Below are 21235 nucleotides of genomic sequence, written 5' to 3' on the forward strand. Positions count from 1 at the left end.
TTGCACTAGTGTGCCTGGTAGTTTTCACTAAAAAGCTTTTACCTTAGAACTTAACTTCTCTGTCAGGTAGTAAGACCAACTTTTCAAAGTTCCTTGAATTACTTGTCAGACACCTTTTGCTGAAAGGACATGGACAGGGGTCCCAGTAACTTGATCATTCAATCTCTGAGCAGCAAAAAGAGAAGTTACCTGGGGGCCTTCAGTCTTGATCCCAGCTTCCCCTTAACCCCAGACACTGATGGATGACTCCTGTATGGCCATCTGTTGTTCCTTGGACTTCTCATCAGTTTCTCTTGTTCCCTCTGGTGCTTCTCCGTGGGAAGGCACTAAGGACAAGGAGGCAGTTACATCTGCTCTGGATGTTCAGCTACCTTGTCAGGTAAGGGGGAAGCACTGTTGGTGGCATCAGAGAAAGAACTGGATGGTGTTCCTTTCCTAAACTGCTCCTAGGTACTTCATTTTCATTGATTTTCGGGGGTGGGGGTCTCTCACAGAAAAGGGAAACATAAGGTTATGAATTTAGCAAATAATTGGGATGCTCTGGATTTTACTAAAGGTTTATTTAACGCCTTTTAATCTTTACATATTAAGACTTCCCCCTCATTAAAAAGGAAAATATTTTCCCCTCTCTCTCTCAGCTTCTGAGCCTCAGTATGAGGGGCTGGATTTAGGCTTAGACTATATTTCTCAAATTCCTACTCTGCAGTACAGGGAATCTGACTCTGAGGAAAGATATTCTTCAGGTTCCCTTCCTGTAGCCTTTCTTTCTTATACTATTGCCATAATGAAGGATTTGTTTTAATGGCAATGAAATAAATAGCAGAATTCCAGCAAAGGTATTATGAGTTGATACAGGTAGATTTACCTGAAACTGAAGCTGATCCTCCTGTGTTCCCAGACTTAAAGATGTATTCTTTGCAGCCACCTGCTCCCAGGAAATCTGATAAATTATATTGCATGCTCCAGTCCTACAAATGTCTTTTTTCTAGCCCCAGGACAGATCTTGCAGTAATTTCTCTGTCAAAATCAGCTTCTGCTAAATTCCTTATGTCAGTTAACCTTGCTCCTTCTGACAAGCTGAGAGAAGCCTTGGTAGGTTGGGAAGAAAGTTTGTACAGAATTGTGAATTGTTAGGCTCATGTCTATGTTACTGCTGGCTTCCTTTGCAATATGAGAAAGTTAATTGCTGACCACCCTTCTTCAGAGACTAATTCATCTCTGAATTCATTAGCATCTTCTGTACCTTAGGCAACCAAAGGTGTGCTTATGACACCACTGATGATAATGCTTCTAGACCAGCTGCCACTGGGTCAGTGATAAAAAGATAAAAAGATTTGCCTGGCTACATTATCAGAATTTGTCAAAGTTGAGATCCTGAATGCATCCCTGATTAAAAAATGTTTGGTCCTTCCTGTATTGAGGTCCTTAAAGGGCTGGAGGAAACAGGAAAAATAATTCAGGAATTACACAGATTTCTCAACCTTCCTTGCCAAACTATAATAGAAACATTTCTTCCAGTTCAGGTTCCTTTTGCAGGAAACAGAATAATCATTCTCATTTCAAAAACAATGACAGGAAGATTCAAGGAAGAATGTGGTGCATCCCAAAACCAAAGATAATCTACGAAAATAGACTGACTTTATATGCCTTCATGGGCTTTCTCCATCCCACCCTGACAATCATGTAAAGTTTTTTCACATCTAGGTCTTCACTTAACTCTGTGGCATCAGATCACTTCAGACACCTGACTTCAGACACCTGGGTTCTGAAAACCATTCAAAAGTGCTACAGGATTCCTTGCCTCTTTTTTCAAGAAATTCCTCTTCATCCAAACAATCAAACCTCTCTGTTCCCTCCTGTTCTAGATCAGGTGCTATATCAGGAAGGAAAGGATTTTATTCAAGAATCTTTCTTATACTAAAGAAAGAAGGAACTGGAGACCTGTGCTAGACCTTTCTAAATAATGTGACAGATAGGCACTGGAATGCAATTTTAAGCAGGCTAACAATAAGCAGAATAAGAGAGCTGACCAAGTTTGAGATTTGGGAACTTATGTGGACAGTGACTTAACCTTTGACCAACATGTATCCAGTGTCATAAGAAAGTCCTTCTATAGTGCAAAGCTTATGAACAAAGGGATTGCAACTACATCTAGAGATGTCATTGCCCCCTTTTACTCAGTCCTCATTAGGACAGTCATTGAATATAATGCCCTCTTTGGCAAGTATCTGTCCAGACACATGAAATAACTTTACCACTTCCAGAGATACCTTATTAAAAGGATATCAGGCCTAAAGAATATGTCCTACATAGACCAACTCAAAGTCCTGTCAGTATACTTGATATCCTACAGACTGCTAAGAGGTAGCCTATGTCTGGCATACAAGCCATCCTCCAACCTAATAATGATGGACCTACTGCACATCAACAAGTCAACTGGCATCAAAAATACTCAGTCCAGGATTCTAAACCTCTTTTAACATCAACAGAATGATTTGGAGTGGCAAGTATATCTAGCAGATAATGCCAATGCTCTGCAACAGACTCTCCATCCATGTAAAACAAACATCATCCCTATTCATATTCAAGTGCAGCTGGGTTCAATGGGCAGGTAATAGAAAATATAACCTAGGGCTACCTACCATACTACTAATGGATAGAAGCAGTCCCTAAGTACTTTATCCCACACAAGTCCCCTCAAATTACTGTAGTTATTCTCATTAGGGGCAATATATAATTATCAATCTTGACATGGCAAGGTCAATCTAATACCAAATTGGATACGTTAATTTGAGCACCAGAGGGGAAGTGAGATAGCCTTAAAATGGCCCACAAGCGCAACTAGCCCAGTACTTGTCTATGAACCTATGAACATGCCAGTTCTCAAAGAATTCAGGCACTTTTTAATGATTTTTATTTCTTTGCCTGGTTTACATTTTTAGTTTTCTGTTTTGCCCTTTAGTTTGTTAAAAACTAAAGAGTGTCTATTTAGACAACTGGTTTATTTTTGCAGATTTTTTCACACATTGTTAATAATCTCTGGTATAGAAAAAACATTTTTCTCACCCTGGGTTTTCAGGTGAAAATAGAGAAATTTCTCATTCCATCTCACAGTATATAATTTCTGGTATGCCTACTGGACACATCACTGATGATGACTTTTCTTCATCTGGACAAATTGGAATATCACAAGGAGTAATTTCTGATATTTTTCAGCCAGACCTTGGCATCTGCTGGGGAATATCTTGGAATTCTAGATTTGTGGCCTCTTATATTCTCATGATTCCTTTAAATTTCCCATGAGGAGTATTCAGTGGTTTGTCAGATCAGTTTAGACCCAGCACCCACTTTCATTTCAAACTGCAGTTTTAGAGTTTGTGAGGAAGAAATTACTCTTTTCTGTTTCAGCATCTACTCAGTCTGTAAGCACAGATGTTTGGGGAACTAAGGGTATTAAAATCTGGTGCCCCTGGAACAAGCAACACATATTAAAGTGCATAACTGTCAAAGAAATGATGGCTGTAACAATTGCTTTAAAATCTCTAAACCATCTTTGGACTCCATGCCCTCTACTAGTAATCACAGTCAACATCATAGTGATGTGGTGGGATATGGCACATGAACAAACATTGGGGAACAAATCCTTACCTTTTTTTCAGATTAGCTATGGTAACCTGGGAATTAGAGACTCATTTCAGTTTGTCCCCCCAGGCTACCTACATTTTGTCAGAGCAAAACATATTGCAGACAAATTGAGCTGGACAAGAATAGACCCTCTCAAATGGAAATTGCACCCAAGAGTCTTCAAAGAATTCTTCTATCTGTTGGGAACTCCTCAAGTAGATTTGCTTGCCTCCAACCACAACAGAGAGTTCAAGAAATTCTGCTCCAGATCTCTTTGCACACATTCTTGGAAGATGCTTTGCACTCTTATGGTTGAAAATGTTGCTATATGCCTTTCTACCATTTTTTTCTGATGACCACGGTTCTTCTAAAGGTGCAGGAAGACTTTCCAAGGATAATTGTGGTTATCTTCTTTTGGTGCAGACATCGGTGGTTCTCCCTTCTTTTGAAAATGGCCAAAGGCAATTACCAAGAGCTTTCACACAGAATGGCCTTAATTATATAGATCAGGGGTTGTTGGATGTACCCCAGCCTTTGACTTCATCAACTGACTGTCTGAAAGATAGAATTTTAGTATATTATAGGCGCCTTATTTCGGAGAGTGGGCAGCAGGTATTAAAGGAGGCAAAAAAACCCTGCTTTCTAGGAAATCATGTATGGGTAAGTGGAAAAAAATGTTCTAATTGGTGCCATGACATGAACCAGGATCATTTCAATGCTTAGACTCCTTGCAGTATTTGTTGCATGCTTATCCTCTGGCTTTTTTTTTACTCTTCTATCAAGATTTGCCTTTAGGACATCTCTTCTTGTCTACCCTTAGATACTACTTGTCTACCCTACCTTGAAACAGTTTTTTTTTCATATTTGTCAAACTAGAAGCCAAGTGGCTTCTTCTTGAGCTATCAAGAAATGATACATCCTCTGGAGGAGAGGTAGAGAATAAGGTGTCATCCAAGTCTGACTCATAACTGAGAGACAAGTCAGTTGGTCCACATAGACCAATTCATCAACCTCTCTGTCAGATGAACATGATTTCTTGAGAGGATGTTTCCTTTCTTCTCTTTAGACTTGGGCCCCCTGAACCTAGCTTCTGTTCTGAAGATCCGGAGTCATCTGTATTATGCTCTAAGTGAGATCGTGGGAAGCAGAGAGGGATGAAGGCCTGACCAAGCTAATTATGTGGCAAGATGGTAGGCAGTTATTCCCGGGACACATTTATATATAGAAAGCTAGACAGATAGATAGATAGAGATATAGCTGTAACTATGAGATATATCTATCTAACTATATATAAATGTGTGTGTCTATATAGCAGTGGCCATGGGACAACCTCTCTCTTAAAGCCAGGGATGATCTCATACACCAAATCAGCTGGGCTATTGCCCTCACCCTCAGAAATCAAGATATGTCCATCTGCACCAGCTGCCAGCAGGGAGGCATCTGGACTGATTGACAACTGGAGAATTTCAGATTGGGAGGAAAGGTTGCCATTTAAGTGCTCGGTGGTCTCCTGATTGGCAGTGCCAGAAGTTGTGGAACAGTCTGTAGACATTTGATTCAGGGGCTGTGAATCTACCTTACTGGACTCAACATGTTCAAGCCTAGGAAGTTCTTACACTTCTAACTGGATATGCAGCTCCTCCTCTCTTATACATTTTTTATAAGGGCTTGTCTCTGTTCTCCCTTTTTGTGGAACAGCTTTGATAGGCTTGTCTGGTGCCACAGCGGCCTTGTTCAAGGTGCACAGAAGTCTTTTGGTACAGACAGTCTTGGAGACTCTTTACTCTTTGCCTAATGGCCTCCTGGTTGAAGTATGGACAATAAGGACAATTAAGGATATCTTGCTTAGGCCTCAAACAGAATAAGCACTGGGTATGGAAATCTCAGATCTGCTTCCTACATGAAATGCTCTGAGAAACCTTAACGTCTGATATCTAAACCCAGTACCAGAAAACTGGAAAAGATATAATCATGCACATTATAATCAAGGTGCTAAGAATGTGTCCCCACTGGGGTACTTACCTGAAATCTCCAGAAGCCAGACTGATGGAATGATGAAGATGAGAACAATGTGCATCAATCTACATTAGTACTGTGGCAAGAAAAAATGAATATATTGAGGGTGGGCATCATTCTTATATTGCTGACATGCTGATAAACAGGTGGGAGGTCATCCACACAGCTAGGTAAGAGGAAGAGCAGGTGACTAGAAGTTAGGCCAGATGCTAATCCTTTTCTGGCAGAAGTCCCACAACATGATAATTAAAGTAGACGGAGTACTAGAATGAAAATTTTATAGAACATAAGGCAATTGAAGGTTGGCAAGGACTCTCGGTTTTACATGTGTAAGGAGTGAGTGTAAAACTGAAATCGATTATATACTGCAGTGTATTACAGAAAGTATACTGAAGGGAAAATTTAATATTTTTCTGATCCGTTAGCCATTTAAACAAAATCTAGAGGTAATACAGAATTTGTTAGAGAAAGAAAAGGAATAAAATGGTTAACAAGTATTTGCTTAGAGTTTTATGAGATGAGAGATAAAGGGATGCAGTTATGAGTAGATCATAAAGAAATGCTTCTCTTTTATGAAAACTGAATGATGTGGTGGATGGATTTTAAATATAAATACTGAAAAACATTTTTACAGATTGAGATTGATTGGTATAGAAAAGATGGATGTCATCATAATAAATTTGCAAAAAAAGTCCATCCAGTGCTTGGGCAAAACCGTTTACAAATCTTAAGAAAAGAAAGTTATAGGAATCTAATTGGGTGAAGATAATAGCATAAGAAAAAAAAATTTATTAAAAAGTTTAAAAAATGATGAAACTCCTTTTTTGGGAAACATAAATAATGAAGTGAGATGATTTTGCTGGATTCAAAAAGATTACCGAAAGGTGTACTCGAGGTAACCATTTCCAATTCAGATAAAGGCCTACCACAGTGCTTTATTATGAAACGCTGTGGCAATCTGTTTCTGTGGCTGTACTAAATGCTGATGAGACATTCTGGGGGAGTGGCTTGTGTTAATTAGCCATATGCTGTTCCCCAAAAATGCCTGCAGTAAGGTATTTATGCAGCCAAGTAATTCTCCGAATTGCACAGTGGTGCAGCAGGTAGCATTTTTGCCTCACAGCACGAGGGTCTGTGGTTTGATTCTCAGCTGCGGTGCCTTCTATGTGGACTCTGGTTGTCCTCTGAGTGTTTGTGTGGGTTTCCTCCCACATTCCAAATAGATACAGTATGTGGATTAGACACACTAAATTGGCCATAGGTGTGAGTGCACATGTGTGTAGTGTGGAAAAGCAACCACAGTGAGGCTAGCCAATTGGCAGTGTGAACAGTGCCTCTAGCTGATTGCTCTTTTGATATGTCACCCTTACATATTTGCAAAAATGTAGTTATGGATTGATTTAAAATTATATGTAGAAAGAAAGAATACCTTTTTTTTGGGGGGGGGGGGGTGATAGCTTATTTAAGATGCACTTTTTTCAGAGAAAGAAAAATAGTTGTTAGGTTTTCTTTAATATGGTTTGGAGCTCAAGACTAAATCTCCCCAACAGTAGAATGATAATACTAAAGAAAAAGAGGCTTAGCAAAGATAAATCTGGTTGCATACCTTGGAATTTTACATTTATTTTAGGTTTTATCAATATTAAAGCAGCAGGATAGCAATGCATTAGGATGGATATTAGGAAAGAAATATAAAGTTTTTTTTTTGCGGAGAGCATTTTGAAATAAAAAGAATATTAAATGCTCATGACAATGAATTATTGGAGTATCTGAAAAATAAAAAAAATATGGAAAAATAAACGTAGGTAATGCATCACAAATTCTTTGTGACGGGGTAATGCAAGACTATTATAGAACAAATCCTTGGAAAGAGTTAGCATGCGTATAAAGGACAAGAAGGATTACTTTTATTTAATAAATTACTTTCATACCTGTGTTGTATAAGATGTCTGAAGGGAAAAAAAAGCAAATAATTTGTGGGAGATGGAAGAAACAACAGAACATTAGTTTTTACACTGTGCAAGATTAAAATAATTTTCACTTATTTCAGTGAATGCATTTATTGGAAATATGTTGCTTTTGTTGACATGAATATGATACTGTCTAGGAAATATATTGAAACATTATATGATATGTGATAGAATAGGGAAATAAACATTGTTTTTCTTGTTTATGATATATTTAGAAGGGAAGACAAAAAGTGTTGTTTAACCCAAAAAAAAAAGGAAACTTGAATAAGTTGTAATAAAAATAAGAAGGTGTGTGTGTGGCAAAAAAAGGTTGTGGGATGAAGATAAAATGACAAAGTGATGAGTATTAAACTATAAAAAATGTGTTAAATACATTTGTAAAATGTGCGTATAAATAACTAGAGATTTTATATATATATATATATATATATATATATATATGTGTAAATATGCTTCCTTTTACCCATATCACAGACAACTCTATGAATGGTATTCACATACCTCTCAACTGTACAGATTTTTGCAGAATGTCCAGATTTTTGCTTTATATTTTTGGTTCATTTTTCATAAAATTGTGGCTTTCTGGCAAATTAGTGGTAAATCATTGAAGATTGAAGTTGGAAAATAATAACAGCCATTTGAGTTTTAGACTTCATACCCTTCTGGAAATTCATGCTAATGCAAAACCTGTTATTCTATCAACTTTCTAAGTTTGTAAGAGCAATATTTCAAATGTGTCCCTATTTGTACCCCTTTTTTATGGCTTTGGCCAGATTTCTTACTCTAAGAGGTTGAGAGGTATGGGTATTCATAGTCCCTAGGTTTGCTGCTACAGCTTTATGCAAATATACAGAGCACAGGTTATGTATGATGACTACAGTAGTGCTTAAGCAAGGAATGCCTACTTTCATAAACTGCTTAAAAAATAATGGATTAGTTATATGGGAATTAATACTTTAAATTAATATGTTAAAATGTAAAGGCAGGAAAGTAGATGTCAGGGGTAGGTGGATAACTATGTTTGCTGCTGATTGCAAACTAAATGCACTTATAAAATACCTCTGCGACACTGAGTTTCAGCAGAAGCCCATAGATCAGCTGAATGACTGGTGAGTCTGACATGGATGTATTCTTAGTGCCAAAAATGTAGCATAGTTACATTTAGGAAGGACACCACCCTGTCCTCTTCCCACATCATTGACATCTCTCTTAGGACACATAATACTATCTGGGACATAGGCCCATATATATCAACAATGACCTCATCTTCAACTACCAGATTGCACTAATCATCAGGAAATCCTTATTAGTTGTCCAGCTGATCTGTAAGGGTATCCCTTATAGGTCCAGATAAGTCTTAATGCCACTTTAGACATCCCTAATCAGACCAGTTTGTAAATACAGTGACCATTTGGTATGTACCTTACAAAGCACCTTGTCTGACACAAAAATAAACACAAATTTCTAAGCAAGAAGATTTATAGACTACATAACTTAAGCTACTCTGAGAGATTAAAAGCCCTCTACTGTGTCTTCCACATACTCCTGAGATTTAATGTCTGATTAATATTTTGTGCATTAACAAAAAAACAACTTCTTTAACCTTTTCCACCTTTGCAGAACAAGTGACCTAACTAATGTTTACACAAAATAACTAAACCTGCTGAGGGACATCAACAACACCAACCAGCTTGACTGTTTCTTAACCTAAAGTATCCTCATCCTCTGGAATAAACTCCCTCTGCATGTCAAACAAAGCAACTCTCTTGCCACCTTCAAAACTTGACATAATAAGTGGATGGGAAATCATAATGTCATGTCTAAAATAAGCAATATTTACCTTCTCACTAGTGGTAATTAACTTATTATTGTGGATAAACTTCTTTGATAACTCTGGATGTAAGCATAGTACAAACCTATGAAAAAGTGATTTTTATTTGTTATTTTTCCATAAGTACTTCACAAAATTTACAAAGACAGGCTTTTATTTTGTGTTTTTCCTTTTTTAGAGTTCCTGTATTTCTTGGCTGCTACCAACAGCACTGGCAACAGTGGTATAATGGCAGTTCCCAGGTGTAATGGACAGAAGTCCACAGAACATTATTTCAGATGCAGCCTTCTATTTACAGCCACCCTTTTAAAATGGAAGATTCTGCTCTGCTAGATTAAAATGATTTTATTTATTCATCTGTTTGTTCACATTTCTTGTGTAGGTATGCCCCCTTGGGAGAATTTGCATGTTTTCAAAAGAGGCATGAAGAGAAAAGCTCTGTGACATATTTATATATAAAATGGAAAGAATTCCTTACAAATAGTTACTGCATAGCATATTGTACTTAGAAAGGTACAACATCTGCCCTTTTAGTACATATAGCTAATGTCTGACTTAGAAGATTATAACTTGGATTCTGATCATAATTCCATTATTAACCATGTAAGAAATGGATGTCAAGAAATTTACTTACAGTGCAAATCTTGACATACATTTTAGAGAAGAGGTAACTAGTGGGTTATGACTGGAGAAGCCCAATCATAATTCTTTATAAGACAAGGAGTGTTAGTTACTCCGATGTCCAATAAGTTAGATAAAGAAAATGTAGAAGCACAGGGTTTTATAGCTTTTAATGCTGTAAGACTTTAGTGCTGGAACACAGACAGTATCAAGAAAACATTTGATTGAGCAACAGTTTTAAAAGCAGTTAGACACTTTACTTTGTCACACTTTTTTGTGGTAGCTCAAAGTATATTACAACTCCTAAAGTTGTTTATACTTCCAACCCTGTCCTGTCTGGCTGTAAACGCTCCAGCAGAAGACTATATAACTGTGCTGAAAAGTCCTAAACAAAGCTGCCTTCTTCCTGATTACTGAGCATAATTGTGGTGATCTGTGTGCTGCATAATTACTAATAATATGAAAAGGAGGGGCATTTGTACAGAAAAGTATGCTTGCCCTTGTTATACAAAGTAGGCAGATCTGCGACTAATGTATATAAAATATAAACAATGGACTGAACTGCATTTATCTAAAGCCTGATATAGATTTTCATTTTAAGTCTATATGGAATTGTATCCATTTGATGATTATGCAGTTATAGAATCATGGAAATCAAATAAGTGTTCAGAACTAAGTTTGTGTGCACAAAATAATGTAGTTAAACTGGAATTTAATAAATATCTGCAAAAACAGATACTTTGAATATTTTTAAGTTAAATGAAATGACTTTCTGATTTCACACAACACAAATGCTTATTCTCTTATTGTCAAAGAACTTCATATTCAGTGATGCCCCCCAACACACAAACACACTGGACACAGTACATGCAATCATTATACACACTAAACATTCAATAGAATCATGATGGACATATTTCCAACTCCAAAGTCACCATTGTTACCGAAGAAGAAGAATGACATCTCTCAAACTTCCATCAGACTAAAGTGGTATTTCACACCACTAGGCATTCAGACGCCACATCCATTTCTGTCTCAGTGCAGTGCACTTCAGACTGGTAGTGATCACAGTACAGTTAAGCCTATGTAACTACAAGTTACTAAAAACACAGAAGTGGGCTTATGTCTTTCTGCAGCTGAGAAGGAAAACAGATGGATGGTGAAAAGATGAAAATGGAGTCTGGTGATGAATAGCATGAAATGTGTGAGGAGTTTAAGTGATAAGTCGATGGAATGAAGAAGAAGCTAGGTTATCATTAGAAGGTTGGAAGGGTGAGGGGACAGAAGGAAAGATTCCTTACTATGTGGTACACTATGCTCAACTACTGCTGGCATGCAAACTATATCTAACTCCTTCTCATAACTCAAACTCCAGACTTTGAACTTTGCCTTTCCCTTCAACATGTTCATCAAGGGTCTGATACAAAGTCTTACTGAGGGCTCTGCATGCTCGTGCTAATGGGTATCTGTACTTTCCATAGTCTCACTAACTGTATGAAAACCCTGACATATTTTCACTTCAGATTTCTTTAAATTCACCATTGCATTCAAATCTTTACGGGGAGCCACAAAACCCACCTTATACATTTTTTCCAGTATTAGATAAACTTTTCTGTGGTACTGTACTGGAGCCCTTCCTGTAACTGAGACACTTGTACATTCTGGACTTAATATGTATGCCAGCAGTAGCTAGGAAGCATTAATTGCTTCCCCATTTTCTTAGTCCTTCAAAACACATATCAGTGCATGTTCCAAGAGAGGTGACACTCATGTTTTCACATTTTCTACTGGACGTTAAGCAAGCATCTGCACTGCTTACTTCTCAGCCTTCTGTAGACAGCACACTAACACAAAATATAGTTGTCAGTGCATAGTCTAGACAAAGTCTTCCTCTGTGGAATGATGTTCAGTCTGACAGCTCTGGCATATGAAGTTAGGAATCCATTTCTCAGCTCAAACGCTTCTGTTACCTGATTTTTTTTCTACTTTCTCCTTCCAAGAGCAGAATCCAGGATGGCATTAGCATTTGTGGTGGTAATGTAGAAATGCTTAATCCCAGAATGAAAGTTGGCACCTCCATCCACTTTAGCAGTCTGGCACTCATTATGACAGGAACTGTACTTAATGGAATTTAAAACTGCAGAACTGTATGGTTTGTGCCCCTTATGGATATGCTGCAAATGTTTATTCTGAACATCAGGTTTGCGTACATATGGAGCCTGCTGTTTTTTGCATTCTGAGACTTCAGTGGTATTCCATCATCCACAGTCAAAACAAATGTCAGGCAGACATATAGACAAATCCAATATTGTGTACTTCTCTGTAATAGAGTCTTGACCACAATAATGATGCAGCTCACTGTTAGTTTACACTTCAGGTTTGATCCCATGTATAACTGGAAAAACACATGTCTGTCGGAACTTAGATACTTCCAGGAATGAGGCAGAATAACTCTGTGATGCCCTTGTGGGTGAGTGGTTTTGATCAGACCTCTCAACTGTCCCTACTTTATAGCTATGTTCCTGTTTTCAGGCTTGATTTAGGATGTCCCTGGTTTTTGGTATATGCCCCTATTTTCAGGTTTAATTTAACCCTTCACACATTTTTTTTCTAAATCCCTCCTCATCACATGTGATTTTTGATGCTGTCTAGTACACAGAAAACCACACTACATGACCAATATACTAATGGCACAAATAATGTAAAGAAAGAGGACACATATCTTACAACTCCCTTTTTCTGAAGCAAAAATAAGTGACCTTGTATGGTAGAATTGTGCAATACAGTTCACTAAAGTCTACAGATTCTGCACTGTCTCTCTGATGATGTGTTTATATTTTCCATCACTCTGTTTTCTTTTGAATATGTGTCTTTGAGCAATATCTCAAATTTCTACAGGAAGTGGGAAAAGTTATGTGCTATTTTGTATTCAAATTTCATGCTAATTACATGTCCAGGTTTTTAGCTGGCTGTTCCTATTTTTCAAGGGCCTTTGTTTCTGTTTTCAGTATCTGCAGGTTGAGAAGTATGTTTTGGATGGTAATATGAAGTTCAAAATGCTGTCTCTTCCCTTCCTTACTTCTGTGTAAGGTAACTGTTTCACCCTCCCCACAATTCCAGGGTTATCTAGACAAAACAGAAAGTCAGTAAAATAATCAAGAAACAATTGTATTTGAATATTTATCAGGTGTGTCCACTATACACAAAGAGTTTCTTTTCATGGTTAAGTGGAGACTGATTTCTGTGTAAGTGACATTTTCAGAGTTGTAAAGTGGATATGGGAATGACACCCAGGACACCTGAATGATGCTCACTAACAGTCGGAATGTGACAGCAGTGTGAGAAACTTGGGCTCAATTACTTTTCTTGAGAGAAATTGTAGTCTTGTGTATAAGAGAAACTTGCATTGAGAAGTGTGGAGCCTAAATTCTCTACTCATGCCACCACCACTTGTGATTCAAGGGGTTAAGTCCATAGTTCTCAACTGTCCAAAGGTTTACAGAATGTCTGGAATGCTTGCCTCATACTTTTGGTCTGTTTCTATTAAAATGTGTGGTTTTCTGGCAAATCAGTGAGAACTGAATTCACTAAATAATGATAGCCATTTAAGTTTCAGTCTTCCTAACTTTCAGGAAATGCATGGTAACACAAAACATTTTATTCTAGCAACTTTTCTAAAATTTTACAAGCAATGTTTAAAATGTGTCCCTGGTTTTGGGCCTTTGTCCCTCCCCCCAATAAATTTTGGCTTTTTCCAGAATTCTAGTACTGCATGGTTCAGGGGGAGAGAAGTTTATTGCTGCTTATGCCCAGTATGGTTGTGTTGTTAGTAGCACAACAGGTAGCATATTTGCTTTTGATGCAGAAGGTTGTGGGTTCTACTCCCACAGTATGTAGATGGATTGCTGATACTGTACTGTGTTGTACTTTTAAAGGAGGTAGATGCTGCAGTCCTGAGAATGTCCTCTTATGCAGAGATACCTAGTAACTATGAACATGTTATCAGTTTGCCATCTATTCCCTGTTGCACTATTACTAGCTTATCATTTTTTTAAATGTAGCATAGGCAATTTATTTCTCAAGGGCAACAGGCACTTTGTAGATGAAACACTGAAATATAAAGTTGTTTGCTAGCAGCAACCTCTTCATTAGTTACAGATCTCTTTAATGTATTATTATTTAGATGACTTTTACTTCTTCAGAGATTGTGCATATTTACTAATACTGGTGGATTGTAGAAGTTTGAGTAGACTTTTTTGTTGAAAATGTTCTGAATTGGTCAGTTTTGTCATTATTGGTTCATGCATTTTGTTTTATTGCTTACTAGAAAAATGTTCAAAACAATACATTTACAATGCAGTATAACAAGTGTGCTGTATTACACAAGGAATATAATGTAATACAATCAGGAAGGTGTATCAAAGAACACGTGTATATTTCATGTGCAAGGGGCCTATGATTAGAAAACAGTTCAAAGGTAATCTTTATTCCCCATTGGCCAGATACATTTTCTTTGAATGTGGGTTTCAATGCTGTTTCAATGAATGTGAGTTTCAATGGCAGAGAAGTTTTAATGCTAAGTATATTTTTATTGTGAGACTGTATTGCTTTGTTTAGCAAATGTCTATTAGTGTTTGTGCTATAAACTGTAAAATAAAAGTTTTAAATGAAATCCAGATAATCATTGTAGAAGTAAAGCAGTATGCACAGTATAGTGTTTATGGTAAATGGGGTGAAATAGCCAAGTAATGGGACATTGGAATGGCTGCAGGGGGAGGACTGTGTATGGGGGGGCCCATTTGACCATGATTTTGTGAGGGGGGAAGGGTGGCAAACTCAAAGACAGCCCCAGATGACACAAACTCTAGCTACGCCACTGATCAGTAGGCCATGGAGAATGACTTTTGGAGGTCCTAGCAAACTATAATATTCTTTTGCTAAGATTAGAATATTGCCTACCATTAAATGCCCTACTTTTACCACAAAACCCACATACTGCAAGTCACCAAAAAAAAAATTCTAAGGTTCATCATCTTCTCCCTTCTCAGGGAACATCATTGCTACACATTTAAAAATGGTTACCATTTACTACAGGGTCTGGGGCCATATTTCTGGTTGTCTGTTCTACAGTTTGCATTTGAAAGTTGGTATCCCACAATTCCATTGGAGTGTGTGGGGTTACATAATTGTGTTTGTAAATGTTATGTTAATCAGCATTCAGATTTGTACATATTTTTCATGGGCCTCTGTCAAGATTTTTTATGTTTCCAGGTTGAGAGGTATGTTTTGCAGTAAACCTGTCTTCAGTGAAGTTGATGTTGCCACTTTACTGCTGTTGTGCAAGTCTGGAGTTAGTTTACATAAGTTAAAAGGGCTCTCCCCATGTGGCAGGAGGATGGGGTCTTGCCTCAGTGTGAAAAAAGACTTGTTTGAAACTTGTTGAAATTACCTTTGTTGAGTCAACTTGAATTCTTAATAACTCAGCCATAACTCTCTGTAGAAAATTAACAGTGGAAGATAAAATAACATTACATTACAATGACTAACTGTCATGCAGTTAGCCTGTCTCTGTTTGCATTGTAAATGACAATAGTATTAGTACTTTAACTTTAACAGTTACCTTTTGTGCCAGTATTACGACTGAACTTCCTTTTCAATTTAGTAACAGAGGTAGTTAAATAAATGAGTTCTGGAAAATGGATGTTTCAGTACTTTTATTAGCCCAAACATGTAGGTGAGTCAGCTCTATGGTGCAGGCAGGTGAAGCACAGACTGCAACCTAGCTGATCTGGGATCAACTAGAAACCTAGACACTGGAGGAGCCAATAAAGGAGGATGGTAATCAGCAGCGGACACTAGCTTGCACATCCTGGGGAGAAAGAGACAGCTTGGGTCACTACTGTACTGAACCCAAGAGGCAGATTGTTATAGCATGTTTGCCTGCAACAGCTGGTTACATGTAGCACACACTGTAGCTGGTGTTAGACATGATTGGTAGCAAGCATGTATGGGAGACCAGAATTGCAGGCTGAACGTGTCAGCTGCCACAAGGAAGTGGGAGTTAGGGGAGTTCTAGAAAACCATAATGGATGCCTGGATGATAGCCTCTTGTGCCTAACCATCATCCAAAGGGGAATGAATTGACTGACTGGATCACAAAAAGACTGATGGTTGGCAAGCAGCAGAAATACAAGAATACTAAAAAAGATTAAGGTCTTAATAATGCCACAGAAAAGAAAAAAGTTGCTCTTAATCATATCTGGACTCAGTCAGCCTCTTATTTCTCTAATTATTTTACTGACTTAGCTTTATTGTTCTGGGTTAACTCAAAATTTTATGTAGAAATAAAGTACTTAGTATAATTCAATGTTTATAGATACTATCTTCACACAGTTTAAACTTTGCAGTGTTTTTCTTCAAAAGTGTGATGTGAAAATACTATCACGAAGGGCGATATGCTTTCTATATTTCAGAGTAGTCAATTGCTTATTTACCTTAATCTTTTCTTGGTTTAGTCTTATTATTCAAGAGACCCCCCCCCAAAAAAAATGCAGAACAACATGCAGAACAACCATGCAGTTTAGCCACATTCAATCTGCTTGTTGAAGCAAGATTAACTTTAACCCTACGTTGATAAAAAGTTTGTCAAAAAAACAGTCTCATGTCCCAAGATTACTGTCACCTACAGATAGAATATTATGTTTTCCAGTTTAGAGATTGTTGGAAAAATACATATATTTTTGTGCGCATGTAGGTGTGTTGAGATGGGCTGTAGTGTGTTTTCCAGTACTCGGCAATCAAAAGGATGGGGGGGGGTGCTATCTTCTCTCCATAGGTGCATCATTCTTGGAGATAATTATATAAAGTAGGAGGGTACAGCGTTGGGGCACAACCCCTACCACTTATTTCTGGTGTTTTGCTAAAGTAGTTTACTTTGAAGAGAACTGTTTAAAGCAAGCTGTTTTCACCAAGAGTGCCATGTGAATCTCATTTCAGCAAAATGGACCACAGTGCATTTGGGCACTTACATACATTCAGGGCTGGCCTTACACATAGGCACTCTAGTCAAGCATTTAGGGCACCATGCTGCCATGCTTGTCGGGATGTTCTTTCTCCATTTATTTGTTTATTTATAAAGCAATTTTACCTTACATTAAAAATAAAGAATTAGTGTGCCCCCTACAAAGGAAAAAGAACAGTGTGTCTGGAGTATGGTGAGCGCTGGGGGGTGGGGGTGCTGTGCTTCAGAGGCAGGGACATTCTATCAAGGAAGGAAATAGCATGGTGCTTGTAAGAGAAATGCAATTACCAATTTTACAATAATGTCTGATCAGATATGTTGGGCAATGCTTATTTTGTGTGGGCAGTTGAGATGAGAAGAATTGTGCAGTGAGAGAAGAATTATTCCTGTTTTTACAACTGTGCTGGCATTGAGCAATCAAATATTTTTGGCAATATTCATTTGTTTTTTTTGATTTGTGTTGAGCAATATATATATTGTCCACCATTATATTATTATTATTATCATCATCATCATCATCATCATTATTTTTATTATATCCTTGCGACTCAGTCCATACGTTTGCCTTTCCACATTCCCAGTAATTACCCTTTCATACCTTGATTCCTTAACCTTATTTATTTTTATTTCTTTATCGTTTGTTGACTGGGTTAATTTGACTAGGCTAGTAGCCTCTTTTCAGGGGAGAGCCAAAGTGGTATTTAGGGAACTTCCCCTACTCTTTTTGATAGGTGCCATGGGATCTTTTACATCCAAAGTTCACACCTTTCATCTCATTTTAAAAGGAAAACTGTAGTATATATCTCTCTACTCTCTGTTTGACCAACTATAGCCCACTTCACCTCTTTAAAGGACATGACAGCTAATATTATGTCTGCACCATATTCCTGGAATTATACCAGTCTTTCAGCATTGCCAGCCAGCATTTCATCATTCATCACCTGAATTAAGAAATTCATACATGACAGAACCTAGTCAGTAAAATGGTAGCAGCACTTATCATCAGCTTCATCATTAATGGCCAAAGTCCTTTAAGGATCTGTATGTACTAGGCCCTTTACTGCTGATTACTGTTAGTAATATGTGACAGCATAGCAGCACCACATGCCTAGTAGAATGTATAGATGGCTCCCATTCCTTTCCACCCTACAAGATGCCATGTCAGTTAACATAAGTTAACTTCAAACCTGACTTATGAACTCTCATTTATTTCTGAATCCATCAGGAAGTAGGTATATGGACTTTAGACATGCAACCATTTCATTAAATTGATCTAAGGTCCTGACCACCTTAACTACCAAGGGCAGTACCACTGAAGTAGAAAGCTTCTTTATATATCCTAACTTAAGTAATGAATCTGAGCAAGATCTTTGATTTAACTCTGAAGTATAAAGAAAAAAAAAAGCAAAACAAATCTGGTAATAGCCTTGAACATAAAGTTACATCTTACTTATTCCAGGGCAAGTACAAGTGGCTTACCACTGTAGTGTTCTTTGCACACCACTTTTATGGGGCGGTACTTCTGATGATGGTGTCTATTGATCTTAAAATGAATTAACATTTATTTACAGAGGAGTAAATGCATTTGCTGCAGATATAAGTTTCATAACTACCAGTACATTTCCCATTAAAAGCAGGACTGGCTAGAGCTACAAAATCAGCTGAAGATAATTTGTCTAACAGGTATACAAAACGTATTCTTCATACAAAACTGTCCATTTCATAATCACATGTTGAGCTGCTATGTTTCAGCCAAATACCTACATTTCATCAGCATAAACCAACTTGAAGTTCTAAAATCAAAAAAACCCCCACATTATGATGATTTAGCGTTGTTAATCTTCTTAACATAATTATTAAAACGCTTACCACAACCGTTTAGGTGTGCTCATCCCTCTCTCAGTTAAAATACTTCACTTAGTCTTGCAGCAGACAGTTGTACACTCAATAAATTCCTCTTTCATATTATTTAGTACTGTTCTATAGCATTTGAATGTTTGTCCAGATGTGCAGTAAACAACACAGGTGACATAGAAGTGTTATCAATATATTTAAAGAGGATATATACCTTTCATTGACAAGTCAGTACAGCTGATTAAACATTGCCCAAATTTTTTCTGTGTGAGACTGAGGAACAGTGGGAAATGACAAGTTTGCCCTTTCTCCACTGTAGTGTACATACCTTTCTTCACTGTAGTGTATATATAATTAGTAGGGATGTAGGGGGCACAGAGTGGCTTAACCCCTGTGAAAACTTTGTTTTTTGTGCTTTTTTCCCGTGAATTTAGTTTTGATTTCTTTTGATTGAAGAATTGAGGCTTAATATGTTGTGCTTCTGAGGAAATGTCACTAATCCATTTAAAGATATGTCCCACCATATGATACAGCCCAAGTTCTGCTTTTTTAAAATTATATATTTTATGTACATTTTATGATATAACTTGCATTATTTTACATTGGTCATTTTAAGTTATCTTCCATTCCATCATAAACACATAAATGACTTTTATTTATATGTTAAATGCAAATTTTAGTTCTTGATTCATGGTCAGTTCTCAAACTGTCTGTAATCCTTGATTAATTCTTCAGTGGTCTTGGTATTCTACATATAAAACATTTAGTAGGACTATTTATCAATAATCATAATCAATTTCTAAAGTGGTATTCTGAATCTAAATTATTTAAAAGGACCATTCATTCAGGCATTGGTCTTCTTTTTGGGACAATCTTTGATGTTCAGTGACTTTTCTTGGTGGCATGATTAAAAGAACCTCTCTATGCAATTTGTGACCATCACAGTTTTCAGATTCTCTCTCTTTCTTTAACAGTGCTGGTTAAGCCAATTCTGTCAACTTATTTTCCTTCAATTTTGATGTATTTATATCATACAACAGTTTGCAATTCCTTTCTATATTCCCCTAAAATAATATAGAACCTTGGTTTGGCTGCTTTAATATCTAATTCATCTCCATGTTGCAAAATTTTCAATGCCTTTTGTATTCTTGCTTTATGTTTTACCTTTAAACGAAATAGTCTTCTGGCGTTTATATCATAATAATAATATTTTTGTTTCTTTTAATGTTGCTCTAACACTTCCTGTACTATACTGATTTTCAGTTATCAATAGTATAACTAGGTAATTGCTTTTCAGTCTTCTTCTCATTCATATTGGAGTTGGTGTAATACTGAGTTCATTCAATGGAGTCTTCCTATTTTCCAAAAATTGAGATTATACACCTTATAGCTATTGCTGTAGTTCATTTTCATGAGATTTTTTACTGCTTTGATATTCTGTTCATGTGTCCATTTGATTGTGGATAGTGTAGACTGTATATTTTATATATATATATATATATATATATATATATATATATATATATATATATATATATATATATATACATTTTCACTCATGCACAAATATTTTAAATTTCTGACTTCTGTTTTATAAACCATGGTTGCACATGGCAAATTCAAGTGTTTTCCATTTCTTGCATATAAACTTTAATGCGCTAATCTCACTTGTGCTTACTGTGTCTGTCATTTGGACTATTGCAGGGAACTAGAATTAATAACTTATACATACAAGGCATACAAGGCATATGGCTTATTTACTTTGACGAAAATCTGTACCCAGTTTGCTCCATGGATTACCTGGTATTAAATATAACTTTCCTTTGATTCTTATTTTGGTATGAAGTGCATATGGCCAGCTCTTTAGTGGGCATTCTGAGTCAACATTCCTGGAAAATACATTATATATGTTGCCCTTTCTTTGTATTTTACTATTTGCAGATGTCATACTTGGATCAGTTCAATCATTTGTATTTTTAAGCTGCCTTAAAACTATTATTTTGACATATTTGAACATTAAGCCTTGGACATGATTTACTTTTTTCTACAGAAAAAAACTACAAGAGTAAGCTTCTTTTCTAATCAATGATTTTTGCTGAGGCCATTGCCTCATTGTAACTTCTTTCAGTAATTGCATTTGAAAGTCAGTGCAATACATATCTTGAATTGTTTTACTTTTTTCTGTAGTTGGTATCTGTGGAATTACCTAGAGAAGCTGTTTCCTCTTTCCCAGAACCTCTTCATTCATCTCTGGTAAATATACTCCACTCAGCATATCTGGTATGAATACGTAATCTA

This window comes from Protopterus annectens, chromosome 10.part0, assembly GCF_019279795.1.
Source record: "Protopterus annectens isolate FY-2018-M chromosome 10.part0, PAN1.0, whole genome shotgun sequence".
Classification (NCBI taxonomy): domain Eukaryota; kingdom Metazoa; phylum Chordata; order Ceratodontiformes; family Protopteridae; genus Protopterus; species Protopterus annectens.